Below are 20,715 nucleotides of genomic sequence, written 5' to 3'. Positions count from 1 at the left end.
AGAGGAAATTCAACAGATAAAATGTAAAGTCTTGCCAAAAATTAACCCTTTAGATTTAAGATGGGGAAGGCATAAGTAACCAGATTTAAGATGGAGAAGGCATGAGTAACCGGCAGTTTTGAAAAGGATCTGGAGATTTTTAGTGGATTGTAAACTCAGTTTGAGTCAGCAGTGGGATGGAACAACACCAAAAGCTAATGTGATCGAGTGTTGCATGAGGAGAAGAGCATAGATTCCAAAAACAGAGAAGCCACCATTCCACTCCACTCAGCACTTGCCCTACGGGATTGGGAGCATGACATGCAGTTCAAGAGCACCTAGGATGGGGAAGGGCTTTGAGTTCATGACATGTAGAGTCTGAAGAAAACTCAGAGAAGAGGCATGATAGCTGTGTTCAGGAATTTGAAAAGTTGTCATGTGGAGATTGGGTTAGGTTTATTCAACTTGCTCCAGAGGGCAGAACCACAAGCAAACACAAACAAGTGGGTGGAAGTTGTCAAGAAACCAATTTAGGCATGTTGTCAGAAAAAACTTCCTGATAATCAAAGTTGTCCAGAAGTGGAATGGACTGCCTCATGAGGTGGTCAGTTCCCCTTTTTTGTAAATCTTCAGGCAGAAATTGGACCACCACTTGTCAGATATGTTATAGCGGGGATTCTTTTATATATATATATATATATATATACATATATATATATAGGTTGAATTGGCTGAAATCTCATCCAATTCTCAAATTGGGTGATTTTGAGATAATTTATTAGCACAGATCTTTATAATGAAAGGACACAAGTCTTTATTAAGTACCTACTATGACTGAAGCACTGTGCCAAGTGCTTCCCAAATACTATCTCATTATCTTAGTGACTAGATAATTACAAAACAAAGTGTCATGTGAGTGCTGAGGGGAAGGAAGATCATTATCAGCCAGGGCGGGGTAATCTGGATAGCTGGAAGAAAAAGGATTTGAGTTAGGCTTTAAAGGATGGTTTGGAATCCTGTTAGCAAAGGAGAGCAAGGGAATTCCAAGCAAAGGGAACCATGAACAATGGTGATATGAAAGTACAGGTATTTTCCAAGAACCCAAAATGTGAAACGTATTACTCATGACAAGTAGGTAATATGAGGTTAGAAAGAAAGGGACTACTTTACAGAGTGCCTTAGATGTCAGTCGAAGAAAATTGAACTTTAGTAAAGTACTTGAGAATTATTGATTTTATAGTTCAAGAGCAATGTAATCAGCTCTTTGTAGAAGAGAAATTCTTTTGGCAGTAGTGGGAATGACAGATTGGAGGAGGAGAGAGAAGTCCAGAAAACCTAGTAGGAGGTAATATAATCCTCATTCATTTGGGTGGTAATAAGGGACTAGGGTGGTAGAAGTAGGAATAGAAAAGTAATAAATGCAAGTGGTAAAGGTGAATAAAATGGTTTACTTGTTTGATAAAATGTGACTAACGAGAAGGTTCTAATACAGAAGGCCCATTTGATCTCACTGAGATCACTAAGTCTATAATTAGACTATATCTCTAAGGATGTACTTTATTTAAAGTAAATAAGATAGGTAAAAAAATGAGGATTAGCATTATATGCACAGTATATGTTCTCAAGTTGAGAACATTGCTAAAGAGAATTTGATGAAATTCATTCAATTCATAAACGTTAAGTGCTTGAAGGGAGTACATAGACAATAACAAAATAGCCCCTGCCATTAAGGAGTTTCTATTCTGCTGAAGGGAGACAATATGTAAACAGATAAGTAAATTCAAAATACATACTAAATAATTTGAAGAAAGAAACCCTAAATTGAGAGAATCAAAAAAGTCCTCTTGTTGTGTGTGTGTGTGTGTGTGTGTGTGTGTATGGTGGGGGAACAGGACAGAATGTGAGTTGAAACTTGAAGAAAGCATTGGATGGAAATGAGGAAGAAGAGCATTACAGATCTGGGAATGAGATATGAAATGATATATAATAGAAGCATTAAGTAGATCTGTTTGGCTGAATGTACATTACATGAGAGGGGAATAATAAGAAGTCAGCCAGGAAATGTAAACTGAAAACAGTATTAGAAAGGCTTTAGATGCCAAATGGAGGAGGTAATATTTTATCCTAGAGGCAAAAGATAGTCATGGAACTACTTTTGCAGAGGAGTAATATGATCAAATTTGTGTTTTAGGAATATCAATTTGATTGTATATAAAAGATAGTTTGGAGAGGGAAGAGATGTAAGGCAGGGAAAACATTCGGGAAACTTTTGTAGTAATTTAGGTGAGAGATGGTAAAGGTCTAAATTAGGGTGGTAATGAATGGAAAGTAATGGAAATATGATTGACAAAATTTGGCAAGTAATTGAATGTATGGTGTGAGAATGAAGAATCTAGGAAGATCCCTACCTTGAAAAATGGAATAATTGACAGTAAGAGAAGTTAAGAGAAAGAGTAAGTTTAAGCACCAGCCCAGAAGTCAGGAGGGCCTGAGTTCAAATTCAGCCTTAGACACAATATTTGCTTAGCTATGTGACCTTGAGCAAGTCACTTAATCCCATTGCCTTGCAAAAAGAAAAAAAAAAGAGTAAACTTAAGTTTCCCTGATATAGTAAAGGAAATTGAGGAATAGCCAGACAGAAAGAGTACCAGGTGAGGGAAAAGTCATAAAAACCCAAGAAGACGAGAGTATCCAGAAGAAGGGGGTGGTCAACAGTGTCAGTGCTGAGCAAAAGCCATTGGATTTAGCAATAAAAAGATCATTACTGATCTTGAAGAAAGTAGAACAGTTCATGCCAGATTATTTTCCCTTCCCAGACTTGTTGATTAAGAAAATGTAGATATAATTTACCTGCTTTTTTGGATAAATGGAAAGATTTAGGCTAGACAATAGATTAGATGAATTCAGAATTTACTGGATGACTGAACCCCAAGGGCCATTAATGGTTCCGTGTCAGCCTGGAAGCATGTGTCCAGTGGAATTCTCTAGGGATTTATGTGTGACCCTATGCTGTTTAACATTTTTATAGTAACTAAGATAATGGAATAGATGGAATGCTTCAAATCTGCAGGTAACACAAAATTAGCACAGTTAAACACTTTATTAGAAAAGGACATTGACTAAATTTATAAGATGAAATTTCTATTAGGGTTCAAAAAAAATTAGGAGTAAAAAATGAAGGAAGAATGGCTAAATAGAAGTTCATCTGAAAAAGCTCTTGGCTTAGTGGACTACCAGCTCATGATGAGTCAGTGGTGTGATGTGGCAGCCACAAAAGCTCATGTGATCTTGAGCATCATTAAGAGACCTAGTTTCTAAGAAAAAAGGAGATGTTTATTTTCAATGTATTCTGCTTTGGTCAGATTGTATTTGGAGTTTTATTTCAAATCTGGACCCACACAGACAAGTTGAGGGAGGGCAATTGGATGATAAAAGGCCCAGAGTTCATGCTGTAGGAAGATTGGTTGAAGGAACCGGGGATGTTTATCCTAGAAATGTCTTTGCAGGAATGTTATATCTTTCTTCAACTATCTGAAGAGCTGTCATGTGGGAGAGAGATTAGACTTGTTCAGCTTAGCCCTAGAGACCAAAAATAGGTGCATTGAATAGACATTGCAAGGATGCAAATTTAGTCTGAAAATTTTTTTTTTGTGATAGAGCTAGCTAAAGTAAAATGAATGCCTCAGGAGACAGTAGGTTACCTCTTATTGGAGATCTTCAGTCAAAGGCTAGATAAGCACTTGTATATGTTATAGAGGAGATTTTTATTCATATTTAGACTGGACTAGGTGGGAATTAATAAATTTGCAAATGAAATGAATGTTGAAGTACTACCATTGCATGTACCCAGAAAAATAAAATAAAATTTCAATTAAAAAAAGCAACCAAATATGTTGCTTTTAGGAAACCCAATAAAGATATACCCAAAGATAAAAAAGAAAATGAAAAAAAAAAGTTTCCAGTTCAGTTTTGCCCTAAGCTGCTATATGTTTGGAAAATACTTCCTCTAATTTACAACGCATCTACTGGAATGTGTAGAATTCCAGTAAAAATATGTGTGCATATATGAGTAGTTATAATTTGCTTTTTAAAAAAATTATAGTCAATAATTAAAAAAAAAAAAGGTTGGACTAGGTGATCACTGAGATCCCTTTTCATTTGGAAGTCCTGTGAATCAAAAGGGCCTGGTAGCTAATTGGATATGAAATTTGAGGGCTTTCTCAAGAGATATGCAGGCCTCTATGAACTATCAAATAATTTACAAAGACAGTGATTTATAGTTATTTTTTTGTTTTGCTTGTTTGGATATGCTTTTTTCCCCCCCAGTAAGTCAGTGGACAACCCCTGTTTTATTTCTTTCATACCTCACAGTTTCTGCCACATTGTGTGTCTTCTTGTTTTTTTAGAGTTTTTTGCAAGGCAAATGGGGTTAAGTGGCTTGCCCAAGGCCACACAGCTAGGTCATTATTAAGTGTCTGAGGCCAGATTTGAACTCAGGTACTCCTGACTCCAGGGCCAGTGCTCTATCCACTGTGCCACCTAGCCGCCCCAACATTGTGTGTCTTGATGGCTTCTTTGAATGATTAGAGCTTATCTGAGGAAGTAAATTGTATTTGCTTCTCAGCATACTATTCAACAGTCACTCATTTAGTCAATATATAAACATTTATTAAAAGCCTAGTATGTGCCAGGAACTTGTGCAAGATGCTTGAAATCCAGATCCAAAAAAAAAGTCAGTAAAATGGAGGACAATGGTAATCAAAAGAATATGTTGTTTGTCCTTCATTCTTAAAGAAGACTATGACATCAGGGAGGTGATGCCATGACAAGCACATGAATTAGATTTGAGTAAGGGGAGCTGTGCTAAGTCACTAGCCTCACTTTCTCCCCTAGAGCCAACTGGACTCAATGGCCAGAAATGAATCAGGCCGACTGGAGATGGACCTGGGTAGGGGCCAAATGGGGTTAAAGTGACTTGCCCAAGGCCATACAGCTAATTAGTGTCTGAGGATGGATTCTAACTCCTGTCCTCCTGACTCCAAGGCCAAGTGCTCTATCCACTGTGTTACCCAAACTGCCCTGCACAAAAAGAAACTAAAATGCAGACAGGGATGAGGAGGCTGAAAGAAAGGAGGCAGGAGCCTAATAAAGAGTCCAAAAGAGGGCTACGATAGGAAAGAGATGAGGCAGGAGTAGCAAAGCTGTCTCTACCTTGTCGGATAGTAAGATTTTCCAATGATAGAGTTTCTGGGGTCACAGGAAAGAAGTTCCAAAGAGGACAGCTGGATGGGAAATGGAGAACCAGTTTTCCCTGAACTATTCTCATTAGTTCCCTCTATTAGCTATTTTTCTATTTATCATATACACATATATATATAAAATTTGGGGGTTGTGTATGTTTGTATATATGTGTGTGTACATATATGCGTGTGTGTGTGTATATATGCGTGCATGTGTTTTGTTTTCTCCTCCATTAGATTGCAGTTTCTTGAGGGTAAGGTGTGCATGCTGTACTTTTGTATCCCCAGAGTCTAGCACAGGATAGGTACTTAATAAATATTTATTGATTGATCCTTTGTGAGATGAAGGATCAGGATTAATTCTCCTCCTGTATCCTCTCTTATTATTTCATTATTTCCAGTCCCATCTTCACAATCATTAAATCTCAGAGTTGGAGGGGAACTTAGAGGTCATCTGATCTAGCATCTCTAGAGAGGGTTCATCTAGCCTGCACTTACTTTTAAATGTGAGAGAGTTTATCATCCTACAATTAAGCCAGTTTCTGCTTTTTCTTCCTCTGTACCTTTATTTACTCTGTCTTAATATCTTGAATGCCCCTCAACTCTGATTTTGAAATCCCACTATAATAGTAATAGTAATTAATATTATATAGCACTTTAAAGTTGGTAATGTACTTTATTGATATCTTATTGTATCCTCATAAAAATCCTGGAAGTTAAGTGTCAGAGATAGGATTTGAATTCTGGTCTTCTCCTGGCATTCTATCCATTGTACCACCTAGTGGCCTATCTCATACACTTTGTCCTACATTTATCCTTGGTGACACATTTTAGGAAGGATATTGATAACCTGAAGAGAATCAGAGAAGTATAATCTCAGATTTTGAGAATTAGAACGGAACTCAGGAGCCTTCTATTCTAATTCATATGCAAAACGAATTTTCATTATGACATCCCAGACAAGCAGTTGCCCAGATTCTGCTTGAAGAATTCCAAGGTACAGTAATCTATTACTGTATTAGTTAGAAAAAACGGTTTTAAGTATAATAGATACATAGAAACACACAAAAAAAAAACCATTCCCTACTCTCAAGGAGTTCACAGTCTAAGCTGGGAGACAACATGAAAATAACTATGTTCAATTATAAATACAGGATAAAATGGAGGTGGTCTCAGAAGTAAGACACTAAAATTACTAAGGACTGGAAGGACTTCTTATAATAGGACTTTAACTGAGACTAGAAGGAAACTAGGGTAAACTAAGAGGAGATGAGGACAGAGAGCATGTCAGGGAGTTGGATATGCTAGAGTCAAGATGACTGAATAAGGTAGGAGCTTGCCTGAACTCTCTCAAATTCACCTCCAAATAACTATAAAATAATGCCCCCCAAATGAATTCTTTATTGATAGAAATAACAAGATGATAAGGTGAAATAGTTTTCCAGCCCAAGACAACTTAGGATATCATCAGGAAAGGTCTATCTCATTTGGGTAAAAGGGGAAAGCTGGCCAGTGCACTTGGCATCCAGCCAAGCCAGAAGAAAGTTTCTAGCACTAGCACAGGTCAGGAAACAGGGCCCTTCAGGCCCAGTATAGCAGGTAAGTGGAAGAACAGTCAGCTATGGGACCTCCAGCCCCAGCATAGCAAGCAAGTGAGTAGATCCCTGCTATAATAAGATTGGCTATAATAAACCCCCCTTTACCTCAGAAGCAACTTTAAAATTCATAAAATAGGATGGAAAAATGAGCAAAAACCAAAACTGACTACAGAAAATTACTGTATTGATAGGGAAGATCAAAACACAAACTCAGAAGAGGAAAACAATATTATCAAATACCTACATGTGAAGCCTGAAAGAAAAATATGAATTGTTCTCAGGCCCAAAAAGAATGGAAGAGTTCAAAAGAGATTTAAAATTCAAATGAGAGGTACAAGAAAAATGGAAAAAGAAATGAAAGTTATGTAAGAGAATTAAGGGAAAAAGAATAAAAGAATTGCAAAAATTGGAAAAAGATATACAAAATTCACTAAAGAAAACAATTCTTTGAAAAGTAGAATTGGTCAAATGGAAAAAGAGATACAAAAGCTAAATGAAGAACATTATTTTCTAAAAATTAAAATTGGACAAATGGAAACTAATGCCTCCATGAGACATCAATAGTCAAACAAACAAAAAAGGGAGGGGGCAGCTAGGTGGCACAGTGGATAAAGCACCAGCCCTGAAGTCAGGAGGGCCTAAGTTCAAATCCAGTCTCAGACACATCATAATTGCCTAGTTGTATGACCTTGGGCAAGTCACTTAACTCCAGTGCCTTGCAAAAACTTTTTTAAAAAATCAAAATTGACTTGAAAAATAGATCCAGGAGAGACAATTTAAGAATTTTGGACTACCTGAAAGAGAGCCAAAAAAAAAAAAACACCTGGATATCATATTTCAAGAAATTATAAAGGAAAGCTACCCTGGTATCCTAGAAATAAAGGCTTAAATAGAAATTAAAAGAGACTGTCAGTTGTTTCCTGAAAAAGATCCCAAAACAAAAACTCCCAAGAATATTATAACCAAATTCCAGAACTCCCAGGTCAAGGAGAAAATAATATATTGATCCAGAAAGAAACAATTTGACCAGATGACACAGGATTTAATTGCTTCTTCATTAAAGGATCAGAGTGCTTGGAAGATGAAATTCTCGAACACAAAGGAGTTAAAATTACAACTGTGAATAACCTACCCAACAAAACTTTAGGAGAGAAAATTTGGTTTTCAAATAAAAGACGCAAGAGAAGAATAAAAAGGTAAACAGGAAAAAGAGGAAAAAGCTAGGGGATTCAGTATGGTTAAACTGATGATACTTGCAGCTCTTAAAAACGTTATCACTATTAGAGCAGTTAGATAGACAGAGGGTGTGTTGACTTTCTGCAACTGGTGATTAACTATAAAAATACCAACAGCAAAGAAAAAGATGTTCCAGAAACCTGGGGAAGATTTGCTTAGGACACTTTTCCTTAACCCTCACAGCCTCTGATGAGAAATGAGCTCATTGTCCTGAACTCTCTGGCTTGCCTGAGGGACAGAAATGTAGGGAAGTTCCTTGTACCTGTCCCTGCTGTATACTGCTGAGTTGTCCACTGATTTGACCTTTGTTCTCCAGAATCTTGTTGGCTGCAGGGACTAAATTGACTCTTCCATGTTGCAGCATTATGTTGAGCTTCTTGTCAATGAAGAATTGTTTCATTGGAGAGAGAATCTTATTAAGTAAGTTATCATAGACATTAAATAGAGTATCCCTTGTCTTAGAATGGAAATATTTAAGCATTAGTCAGTGTGAGCTATTCAAAGAGGTACATTTCCACCTATTATTAGAAACCTTTCACTGATCTTTATATTTTTTAATCTTTAATTATGAACCTGATAGATCTGGAGGTTGTCAGGTAGCCCAGTATAGTCTAGGATCCCAATGTTGTTCCTATACCATAGGAACAGCTTGCAGGGGATTTTCAGCATTTGAACACAGAAGTGTTCTGGGGAAGGGAAGGGAAGGGAAGGGAAGGGAAGGGAAGGGAAGGGAAGAGAATCTGCTTCATTTGGCAAAATGGAAGTGAAAAACATGCTTTTTTCCTCCCCCTTTTGTTTTCTTTTTTAAAAATGCCCAGTCAATGGCAGGAATGGGATTAGTATAACTAAGGAGGGTCTGGGAATAGCCTGGGCCAGCTGAAGGTCCTATCTGGGAAACAAGCATGCTTCAGCCTAAGGTCATAGATTTAGGATTGGAAAAGACTTCAGAGATAATCAAGTCCAATCTCCTTTTGTTGTTCAGTGGTTTCAGTCATGTCTGACTCATTGTGACCCCATTCAGGATTTTCTTGGCAAAGGTACTGGTATGGTTTGTCATTCCCTTCTCTAGCTCATTTTTTCAGAAGAGAAAATTGAGGCAAACAGGGTTAAACAACTAGCACACACAGTAAATGTTTGATGCCAGATTTGAACTCAGGAAAAGAAGTCTTCTTGACACCAGGCACTACATTATCTATGAACCATCTAGTTCATTTTACAGATGAGAAAACTGTGAGGCTCAAGGAGGCCAAATCGTTTATCCAGGGTCACAAAAGACAGCAAACAATAGAAGTAGAATTTGAACTCAGTTCTTTTGACCTTAAATCTAATGTTTGTTTGTTTTTTTTTCCCATTCCACACCTTCCTTGTTTTATGTGCCAGGTTTGGGTCACTTTACCAGTTTGTGTACTTATATTAGTGAAGTGAAATTCCACTTCCTTCAAATTGGGAGGATTATTAGCTGTGTCAAAAGTAGGCTTAGACTTGTCTGAGGTTTGTTAGACTGGTATTGTCTTCTGTAGGAAGAATAATATGGAAAAAAACAAGTGCTAGTACTTTTTTTTTCCAGTCATCATCTAGACGAGATCCAAAAAAATATTTGTTTAGCTCTCTACCCTGACTCTGTTACTTCTTAGTCATGAGGCATGTTTTCATCATGAAATTCCAGACTGTCTGGAATCTGACTGATCCATTGCAAGGATCAATATTCTTAGTTTTTCAAAGTAGTTTAACTTTATGATAATATCATTTGTATAACTTCTCTTGGTTCTGCTCATTTCATTCAAGCAGAATTCATATAAGTTTTCCCAGGTTGTTTTGAAACCATGCAATTTTTCTTTTATTACTGCAAAAATAGTATTCCATCACATTCATATATCATATTTTTTTCAGCCATTCTCCAATTGATGCAACTCCTTAATTCCTTGTTCTTAGCTACCAGAAAAGGTTAGGATAATTTCCTTCTTCCAGGTGACATGTCCAGTAATAGCATTTTTCTGTGACCTCAAGCTCTCCCACCTTCTTCTTTTCCTTTCATAAAAACCACAACAAATTTAAAGTCTGATGCCCTTGCCTGCCTAAAGAAAACCTACTGGATAGCCAGGCAAAGTTCAGCATAGGAAGCAATCTTTGGATAACTCCTTCATGTCCTTAGCAAGTTACCTTGCAAATCAGTTACCTTACCTATGTATAGTTTGGGCAAGCACAGCTCCAGCTCTGCTTCTTCTAGTCAATCCTTCTTAGCGGAGACTTCTAAGGGATGATAGGTGGCTTTGGAGTTTCTAGTTTAATATTCAACCTGAATCTGGGGAAAGCTGGGTGAAGGTTAGTACTCTTCTGGCTAGTGCCTGTCTTGTTTATAAACATGTTTGCCATTATGAAGAATAATTGGTGGGGTGGGGGTGGGAAGAGAATGGAAGTAATAAAGTTAAATAAGGCTGTTAAGCTGAACTGAGACTTCTTACAGAATATTGAGACAATATACAGTGTAGTCAATTCTACCCTGGGTAGTTCCAACTTATATAGCCTAATAGTTTCCGAACTTTTTTGATCATGCTCCCAATTAGTAGTAAATATGTGTGTGTGTGTGTGTGTGTATTTTTTTACTTATAAATTATATAATTCACTATTATACTACTGATTGTGTACATTATAAAACTTTTAAGAAACAACATGGTCTGGTGCAGCAGTATTCAAAATGTGGTCCAGGGTCCCTGAAATTTAAAAATTTTCATACTAATAAAATTCTTTAATTTCTAATATAGTAAATATCAATAGCTATAACCCACAAAAACAAAAACTCTTTGAGGAGTTTTCAATTTTTTAAGTATAAAGAGGTCCTGAGTTCAAAACATTGTAGATCCACTAGTCTGGCGAATACTGATCTTGCCTCGGAGTCAGAAAAGTCATGGGTTCACACTTCTTTCACAGGCTGGCACATACTTGTGATCTTGGACAAATCATTTAACTTCACTGTGTTCTAAGTTGCTCCTTAATAACAATAGGTGAAGAGAAAGTGCCGACCTTTATTGGTAAAAGTGTTTGCCTGGTAGGAAGTTCCATGTGTGATAAAGTTCCCTTTGGCATTAAAATCAGTCTGGTGTCTATCCCTGTAAAACAGAGAGAGAGGGAGATTAAAAAAAGAATGAGGTAAAAACAAAATGATAGATGATGCTTGAATAAGTAAATAAATAAGGAGCCACTGGACACATTGTGATAGCTGATGTGATATGTACATTGAGAGAGAATGAGTAGTTAAAAATGATACAAAGGTTCAAAACCTAGACAACTTGAAAGGATGTTGGTTGCTATCTTTGTAGAAAGAAGAAAATTTTGAAGAGGGAAATGGGAAGCAGACAATAAAAGATCAGTAATGAGTATCACAACCCATCCATGCCTGCTAATGATAATACTCAGTGACTCACTTGGTTCCTCTTAAAATAAAACTTAGGGTAATGGAGAGAGTAGGATGAGGGATGGGAAGGAGGAGTTCTTACTTACTGGTTACTATTCCAAAGCTCAGTCTTATCAATTGAGGGGACTCTGTGGTCCAAAGTAGAATGAGCTAGAGCTGGCAAGTATTAAGGTGGAAGCGGGGTAAAGTGGGAGAGTTGTGAGTAATGATAGAAAAGAGAGGTGTTTTTTTTTTATGTTGGAGTTAAGCCCATGCCAGGTTATCAAGGGAAGGGTGGTTTATAAATCATTTTCTTACACTTCTATTATCTCATTAGTTGATTATATGCTTCTGGGATCAAGTCATCAAGTCCCTACTTTAGAGACCACTACCATAGCATAATACTGAGCTCAGTATTTCCATAACAAAGTTTATGCCTTAAGGTAAGGCTCCTACAGTACCTTGACTGTCAGACTAGAAGGTAGCTGGACTTGGCAACCAGATTCCCTTACATTCATTCATTCATTCATTTTAATTGAAATTTTATCTTTCCAATTTCATGCTATGGTGATTTTTCAACATTGATCCATTTGCAAAATTGTGAGCTACAGATTTTTCTAGCATATCCTACCTTCTCTCTTTCCTCCCCATGGCAGTGAACATCTGGTAAAAGTTATACTTTATATTTGTATTTAACATTTATTTGTATAAGAGGAATTAGAACTAAGGAGAAAGAAAGAAAACTATGAGATAGGAAAGAAGAAATAAGAAAAGTTTTTTAAAAAGTGAACATAGTATGCTTTCAGATTCTGTGGTTTCATCCTCTGGATGTAGATGGCATTGTCCATAGTAACTCTCTCAGGGTTGTCTTTGATCTCTGAACTACTAAGAGAAGCTGAATCCATCGCAGTTGATCATCTCACAGTATTGTTTCTAATGTGTACAATGTTCTCTTGGTTCCGCTCCCTTCACTCAGCATGTTCATGTAACTCATTCCATGCTTCTCTAAGTCTGGCCTCTCATGGTTTCCTTTAGAACAATAATATTCCATAAGATTTATATACCATAACTTGTTTAGCCATTCTGCAATTGATGGACATCCACTCAATTTTCAATTCTTTGCCACTACAAAAGTTGCTACTATTAATATTTTTGAACATGTGATACTTTTCCCATTTTTTTAAAGATTTCTTTTGGATATAGGCCTAGTTAAAATTAGTTTTATTGCTCTTTAGGCATAGTTCCAAATTGCTTACCAGAATGGGCTGGATCAGTTCACAACTCCACCAACAATGTCTTAATATCCCAGTTTTCCCACATCCTCTCCAACATTGATCATATTCCTTTGTTGTCATCTTAGCCAATCTGATAGATATGAGGTGGTGCCTCATAGTTATTTTAACTTTGCTCTTTTTCTGTGAGCCAGATTATTCTTGTTTCGGCATCACGCCTAGATAAATTTGTTGGACTTATTTCAGAAGGACTTTTAGGATAAATTGATTTAAAATCTAATGTACTCAATTACTAGTCAGCATGCCTCAAATTTAAAGACATTTTTATAAGAAAATACTTTCTTGAATTCAGTATAACCAGGATATATCTTCTGAGATCAGAAAAGGTTTCTTTGGGAAGTAAGGGAAGGGAAGAGATGTTGGGTCCATTTTTAGAAGGCAAACATTTTAAAGCAATGAATGACTTTTATATTTTTCAGGTGAATTTCCCAGATACATCAGAAATCTAAAAAAATGACCTAAAGTTTACTCAAGCATCATAACACCTTTGGACTAAGTTAACAATCTTCAATTGAAAAGGTTAGTTTTCATAGGTTTGTAAAATGTTAGATCTGGAAGGAACCTTAGAGATTCTCTCATCAATCCCATTTGTTTCATAGTTAACAAATGTGTATATAATATGTTATGTCAAAGAATTAATCACCTGATGGTCAGACTCTAATTGGCACTTATTTGGGCTGGTGTTCAGGTAGTGTTTGACATGGAGATGGTACCTAAAACCTTTTGTAGCTGTTGGAATAGCCAACCTTCCAGAATTCAGGTCATTCATGGCAAATGTGGGAGTTTGTTTTGCATGGCTCTATATATTTAGAATGGGTTTTGTTTTTCTTACCATCTTAATGGGTAAGGAAGGAGTGGAGGAGAAAAGGAGAGAATTCAGAACTGGAAATAAAACAAAATTGAATTTAAAAAAAGAATTCAGGTCATTCTCCTGCCATGATAAAGCAGCAGGATAGATTTTTTGCAGTCATGGCAAAATATGACAGATAAAATTTCAAATTGACTCCAGGATCTCTGAAGATCCCCTTTACTACTGTAGTGATAGTAGCAAAGACAAGAACAAAAGATAACAAGAATCAATTCATAATTATCCATAAGCATTATTTTAAGTGGTATTTTACGTTGTATTTCTTATCCAATGACCAGTTGAGTTGAAACATTATTGGAAGAACTAAGCCATATCCACACTGGAATTCTCACTAAAAATTTCAAGTGTAATGATATAAGAAAGTTACAGCTAAATGGAAAAATGTCTTGCAGCTCTTTCTTCTCAGAAAATGAATAAAGTAATTGGTAAAGTTGTTACATCTTGTCAGCCATAGAAAACAAGAATTGTCATTTCATGACCTTCATGAAAATAGCTGTGGCTTATATACCAACATCTATTGCAGAGCAGGGGGTAATAGATAAATTCAATAAAGAACTTAATGAGAGCCTCCAAATCAAGTCAACATATAACTTGACATTTAATGACTTCAGTGAGAAGAAGGACAAAAGTGGAGAATGGCAAAAATATATTAGAAATTATGGTTTGAAATTAAGAAATGAAGGAGGTCAAAGGATTATAGGTAACTCAGAAATCCCCTCTGTAGTTAGGCATACATATGTATTGTATGTAATTTGATACTTCCTTGAACAAGAGAATTGAAGTAATTTCCTACTTGAAATAATTTTCAAAAGAATTTCAAATTATTCAGGTGGTACAGTGGATAGAGCACCAGCTCTGGAGTCAGGAGGACTTGAGTTCAAATTTGGCCTCAGACACTTAATAATTGTCTAGTGTGAGACCTTGGGTAAGTCACTTAACCCCATTGCCTTGCCAAATGCAAATTAAAATGATTCTGAGGTTTCATCTCAAACTGCAAATTAGCAAAGATGTTAAAAGACAAATAGTCAATACTGAATGAGCCATGGAAAGAAAGATACTAATATACTGTTGAAGCTGTGAATTGGGCCAATTGTTCTGGAAAACAGTTTGAACCTATGCCCACCCTGAAAGGAGGTAAAAGACGAAAAAGGTAGCCATATATCCATATGTATATATTTGGAACAACCCCTTTGTGGTAGTAAAAAAACTGGAAGAAAGGTGAGTGCCCAGCAACTGTAATGGAATGAATTATGGTATATATTAAATAAAAATGAAATATTATTTTGCTGTAAAACTGAATGTGAAGAAATCAAATAAAATGGGATTCATATGAATTGATACAGAATGAAGTAAGCAAAACCAAAAGAACAATACATAGGATGACTACAATAATGTAAATGAAAAGAACACTAAAACAAATCCAAATGATGAGTCATTATTCTGGTCAATCTTGGTTTTTCTTTTTCTTTTTTTTTAAGGTTTTTGCAAGGCAAACGAGGTTAAGTGGCTTGCCCAAGGCCACACAGCTAGGTAACTATTAATTGTCTGAGACTGGATTTGAACCCAGGTACTCCTGACTCCAGGGCCAGTGATTTATCCACTATGCCACCTAGCCGCCCTAATCTTGGTTTTTCTGAAAAGAGAAAGGGGAGGGCTACAAGTGCATAATGTTTAATATTCTGGCAGTCATAATTCACATGTCTGGTGGGTTTCTTAACTCTTTATTTGTTCACTGAAAGAGCTCATTTTATATATTATATCCAAAAATAACTGATGATAGAACAAAATTGATATTTTTAAGTTGGAAGATACTATGGTAATGTTTGCTCTTCATTTTCTAAGAAGAGCATGACATCAGGGAGATGATACATGACAATTACCTGAATTGGATTTGAGTGAGAGAGGGATAAGTCACCATTCTCATTTTCTTCTCCAGAAGTGGGATACGAGGCAATCAGGGTTAAATGACTTGCCAAAGGTCACACAGCTCATAACAGTCAAGTGTCTGAGGTCAAATTTGAACTCTTATCCTCCTGACTCCATGTCCAGTGCTCTGTTCACTAGCTGCCAACCTAGCTGCCCTTGGAAGATAGTATAGACATGAAGAATACACATATACACCTCACATCCCAACAAAAATCCTGAAATTTACATCCTAATAGACAATAAATGACAATTTACTTTTATGAAGGCAATTTCAGAATCTATCTGGAGTCTCAGACCATTGATTAAAACTAAGGACAAAATTAACAGATTGGGGGAAAAAGGACAAAAATGAGTTATGACTATACAACTCCAAACCCATTCTGATAATCAGTTGCCTCTAAAAAATGAGAAACAGATAAAAGTAAAATTGTTTCTTTCATTATGACTATTAGAGATTTAACCAATATAATACATTCACTTTTTTAAATGTTTTAATTTAATTTATTTATTTATTTTGAATTTTATAGTTTTCCCCCTAATCTTGCTCCCTCCCTTCTGCTCCCCACAGAAGGCAGTCTATTAGTCTACATTGTTTCCATGATATATATTGATCTAAGTTGAATGTGATGAGAGAGAAATCATATCCTTAAGGAAAAAAAAATAAAGTATAAGGGATAGCAAATTACATAATTAGATAACTTTTTTTTAAATTAAAGGTAATAGTCTTTGGTTTTTGTTCAAACTCCACAATTCTTTCTCCGAATATATATGATATTCTTCATTGCAGATACCCCAGAATTGTGCCTGATTGTTGCACTGATGGAATGAGCAAGTCCATTAAAGTTAATCATCACTCCCATGTTGTTGTTAGGGTGTACAATATTCTGGTTCTGCTCATCTCACTCAGCATCAGTTCATGAAAATCCTTCCAGGCTTCCCTGAATTCCCATCCCTCCTAGTTTCCAATAGAACAACAGTATTCCATAACATACATATACCACAATTTGTTCAGCCATTCCCCAATTGATGGACTTTCACTCAATTTCCAATTCTTTGCCACCACAAATAGGGCTGCTGTGAATATTTTTGTACAGGTAATGTTTTACATTTACTTTTTGTTTTTGTTTTTTGTAGTTTTTTTTTCAAGGCAATGGGGTTAAGTGGCTTGCCCAAGGCCACACAGCTAGGTAATTATTAAGTGTTTGAGGCCAGATTTGAACTCAGGTACTCCTGACTCCAGGGCCGGTGCTCTATCCATTGCACCACCTAGCTGCCCCTACATTTACTTTTAATCAACAAACACTAGAGCCTCTTTCCATTCAGAGACATGGCAGCCCAGTGCAACATCAGAATACTAGCTTATTTGTAAACTATTAGAAAGGAAGATAATAAGGGAGGGGGGGAAAAGGGAGAACAAGAGAACAATTATTTTATTTAACAGAAAAAAATAACAATGAAGAGATAAAAAGCCTTCAGAAAATTTGGCTTGAGACCCAACTAAACCAGATCACTCCAAGAACATTTGTAGATAAAGCTGGAAGGAAGACAACAAATAAATTTGAGATGAACCAATCTTCCAGAATTTCAATAGTGATGATCTTTTCTCTTAATCTGGAAGAGTACAACCCTAATATTTGGATACTGCTGTGTTGGTGCCTTTTAAGTACTTAAGAGGTAGAGGTAATAAAAAACTGAAGAAAATAAATAATTAGAAATGGCATTATAGAAAATTAAATTAGGATGTGTGGCTGGACCTAATCAAATAACAATTTTTTAAAAATTTTATTTACTTATTTAAGGCAATGGGGTTAAGTGACTTGTCCAAGGTCACACAGCTAGGCAATTAAGTGTCTGAGGTCAGATTTTAACTCAGGTCCTCCTGATTTCAGGGCTGGTTCCCTATCCACTGTGCCACCTAGCTGCCCCTCTGATCAAATAATATTTAGAAGAAATCCACTCTGGAGGCAATATAATTTTAAAAATAATTAGGGATTTTTTTCGTAATGATATCAATGAAGAAAATTACAAAAGAATGAAATAGATGAAATTTTTTGAAGAATGACTAAGAAGGCATTGCTAACTACCAACTCATATACCTACTTTCTCATCTTTCTAAGATCTTTCTAAGATTGGTTCATTTATGCATCAAGGATGGGAAATATGAAGATGGAATAGGTATGCTTAGAAGATGATTCATCTTAATGCATTATATCTTCAGTTATACAAATGATTGGATATAGAAAATACACAATCCCACTTTGTATATTGATTTGTTTGCAAAAAAAAAATTTGACTCCATAGGGAAAAAAAAAAAAACCTTAAAGACTCCTCTCACAAGTTGCTGTCAAGATCATTCAAGATACCTTGATAGCTATAACCACCAAGAGTCTTTTTATTCAGTTATCCTCTGTCAAGATCAAGTGATTGTCCAAATAGACCTGTTCTCCACAAAGGTGTACTCCAGTGTCAAGAAAGATGTTCTGTTTTGTTCAAAGCTCAAATAGAAGAGGGAACTCCTGGGGATAGTGAGATGATCCAAAATGCTTCTCTTTATAGATAACATTGTACAGATTGTACCCAGAATTTTACAGGGTCTCCTCCATGGAATCTAGATCACCTTAAAGAAATTTTTGTTTCTACCCAGGAAAAATGTACATTACCCAGATTTATAAAGTTAGATGAGTAATTCTTTGCATTAAATAGGTGCTGCCAGATGGACTATGAGTCAGACCTAGAACTGAATAGGAGAATGTAAGTAGAATGTAAGCTTATTGAGGGCAGAGATTGTTTTACATTTTATCTGTATATGTCTATTGTCAACCAGCACCATGCCTTAACTGTATTAGGCATTTAATAAATTCATGTTGAATAAATGAGCTGTTAGATCATATTTGGGAAATTGCACAATTTCAGTTTTCAGAACAGGCTGCTCCCTACTGCCAAAGCATATCTTTTAAATCCCAGTGATATGTGGTAGCAAATCAAGGAATAATACCACAGTATCAGTAATCAAAGTTATATTTCATCTAAAAGACAATATAAAGCCATATAATTGGTGTTAATACCTTGAGTCATATTACCAATGGAGACTTACAAGCAAGTAGAGTCAAAGATAAAAGATAAATATATGTGACAAAAAAGAACATAGTTATGATGGAGAACATTAGATAGTCCAAATGTTGTATTGCTGTCTATGAAATATTAAAAGACAGTGCTGGACAGATCTTCTATGGAGGACTTATAAAAGAACACAAGAATTGCATAGGGTAAGATGGTATTCATAGCTTGCAATCTGTATCTATTGAGATCCACAGATGAGCTTTTGGAGCCATCAAAATAAACATGTTAGGATAGGCTGTAGTATAATGAATGCTGGAGAAGGTGTCAGGAAGACCTGTGTTCAGATTCTCTCTCTGACACTTAACAGTTGAATAACCATAGGCAAGTCACTTAATCTTTCTGAGCCTGATTTTTGTTATATCTAAAATGAAAATGATTCCAACTCAAGATGATTGTGGGATACAAATGAGGTGATAATGACTGCAAAGCACTTAGTGGACATCTATATAAAACTTAAAATGTTGTTTATCATCATGAGAAAATTAGCCTGCAGCAAAAACAGAACAAAAATATCATTTTAGAAGTGCTGTAGTTCAGGTATTGGCGCATCCAGATGGAGATAACTAGAAAGCATTTTGAGATGTAGGGCCTGAACTCAGGGTTGAGGTCAGAGTGAATATATATTTGGAAGTCAAGATCATAATTTAAACCCTAGGAGATGAAATTGCCTTTACTTAATAGGCAAGAAGAAAGAAAGAAACCAAGAAGAAATAATCAGAGGAAAGAAGAAATCTAGGAGGGCAGTGTCACAGATTCCATAGAAGGAAAAAAAAGTCTCAGTAATTTTGTGTTTCGGAAATATTAAGGAGTATGAGGGTGGATAAGAGACTATAGGATTTGGTTATTATTTTTTTTTTAGGTTTTTGCAAGGCAAATGGGGTTAAGTGGCTTGCCCAAGGCCACACATCTAGGTAATTATTAAGTGTCTGAGATCAGATTTGAACCCAGGTACTCCTGACTCCAAGGCCGGTGCTTTATCCACTACGCCACCTAGCTACCCCTAGGATTTGGTTATTAAAGAGGTTATTAGTGACTTTGAAGAGAATAGTTTCTTTTTTTCCTTCATTTTTTTTTGTACTTAAAGATTTTATTTATTTTGAGTTTTACAATTTTCCCCCTAATCTTACTTTCCACCCCCTACAAAAGACAATTTGCCAGTCTTTACATTGTTTCCATGATATACATTGATCCAAACTGAATGTGATGAGAGCAATCATATCCTTAAGGAAGAAACATAGAGTATAAGAGATAACAAAATCAGACAATAAGATATCAGTTTTTTCCCTAAATTAAAGTTAATAGTCCTTGGTCTTTGTTCAAACTCCACAGTTCTTTCTCTGGATACAGGTGGTATTCTCCATTGCAGACAGCCCCAAATTGTCCCTGATTGGTGCACTGATGGAATGAACGAGTCCATCAAGGTTGATCATCGCCCTCAGTTGCTGTTGGAGGGTACAGTATTTTTCTGGTTCTGCTCATCTCACTCAGCATCAGTTCATGCAAATCTCTCTAGGCTTCCCTGAATTCCCATCCCTCCTGGTTTCTAATAGAACAATAGTATGAAGAGAATAGTTTCAACTGAGTGGTGGGGACAGAAACCAGATTACTAGGAATTTAGGAAAGAGTAGTGAAAGATGTCTACTTCTCCTACTTGAAATAGACCTTTTAGAGAGAAAGACTTTATTTTCTGTGCACAAACAGGGCAAAACTCAAGGGTCATCTTGTATAATCTAGCATGTTATATTCAGCGACATCCATAGTTTGAGGAGTGATATCACTAATCCTATATCCCTTTCCAAATCTAAGAGATGTGACTCTATAATTCCCAGACCAAAACTAATTGCTTGATTATTCATAGATGTAGAGCTCATGGATGGAATAAAGTAAGCACTAAATCTATACCAAATGAAATAGAAGTTAGACAATGATCATTTGATCAATCCAAGTTGAAATCAATCTATATGCTCCTAAAGTTCAGTATATTTAAATGTTACACATCTAGATGTAAATTATTTCCTTATCTGATTGGATACTAAATAATCGAATCTCTAGAACACATAAAGTT

General features: G+C 36.0%; 1 protein-coding gene across 7 annotated transcripts in view; it reads left to right on the top strand.

Annotated features, from left to right (window-relative positions):
- Nucleotides 1–20,715, top strand: part of TBC1D24 (TBC1 domain family member 24) — a 49,157-nt gene that overhangs the window by 12,193 nt on the left and 16,249 nt on the right. For 3 of the 7 annotated variants that reach the window (XM_074197423.1, XM_074197422.1, XM_074197428.1), the window contains one exon: nucleotides 13,156–13,255. The exons of 1 other annotated variant lie outside the window; for it this stretch is intronic. The gene's annotated coding sequence lies outside the window, so the exon portion shown is untranslated. Of the gene's footprint in view, nucleotides 1–8,369; nucleotides 8,474–13,155; nucleotides 13,256–19,979; nucleotides 20,103–20,715 lie in introns of all 7 variants that reach the window. 3 more of the 7 variants (XM_074197426.1, XM_074197425.1, XM_074197424.1) reach the window with 3 other exon arrangements.

The sequence above is a fragment of the Macrotis lagotis genome, chromosome 8, assembly GCF_037893015.1.
Source record: "Macrotis lagotis isolate mMagLag1 chromosome 8, bilby.v1.9.chrom.fasta, whole genome shotgun sequence".
Lineage (NCBI taxonomy): Eukaryota > Metazoa > Chordata > Mammalia > Peramelemorphia > Peramelidae > Macrotis > Macrotis lagotis.
This window is presented reverse-complemented; position numbering and strand designations above follow the sequence as displayed.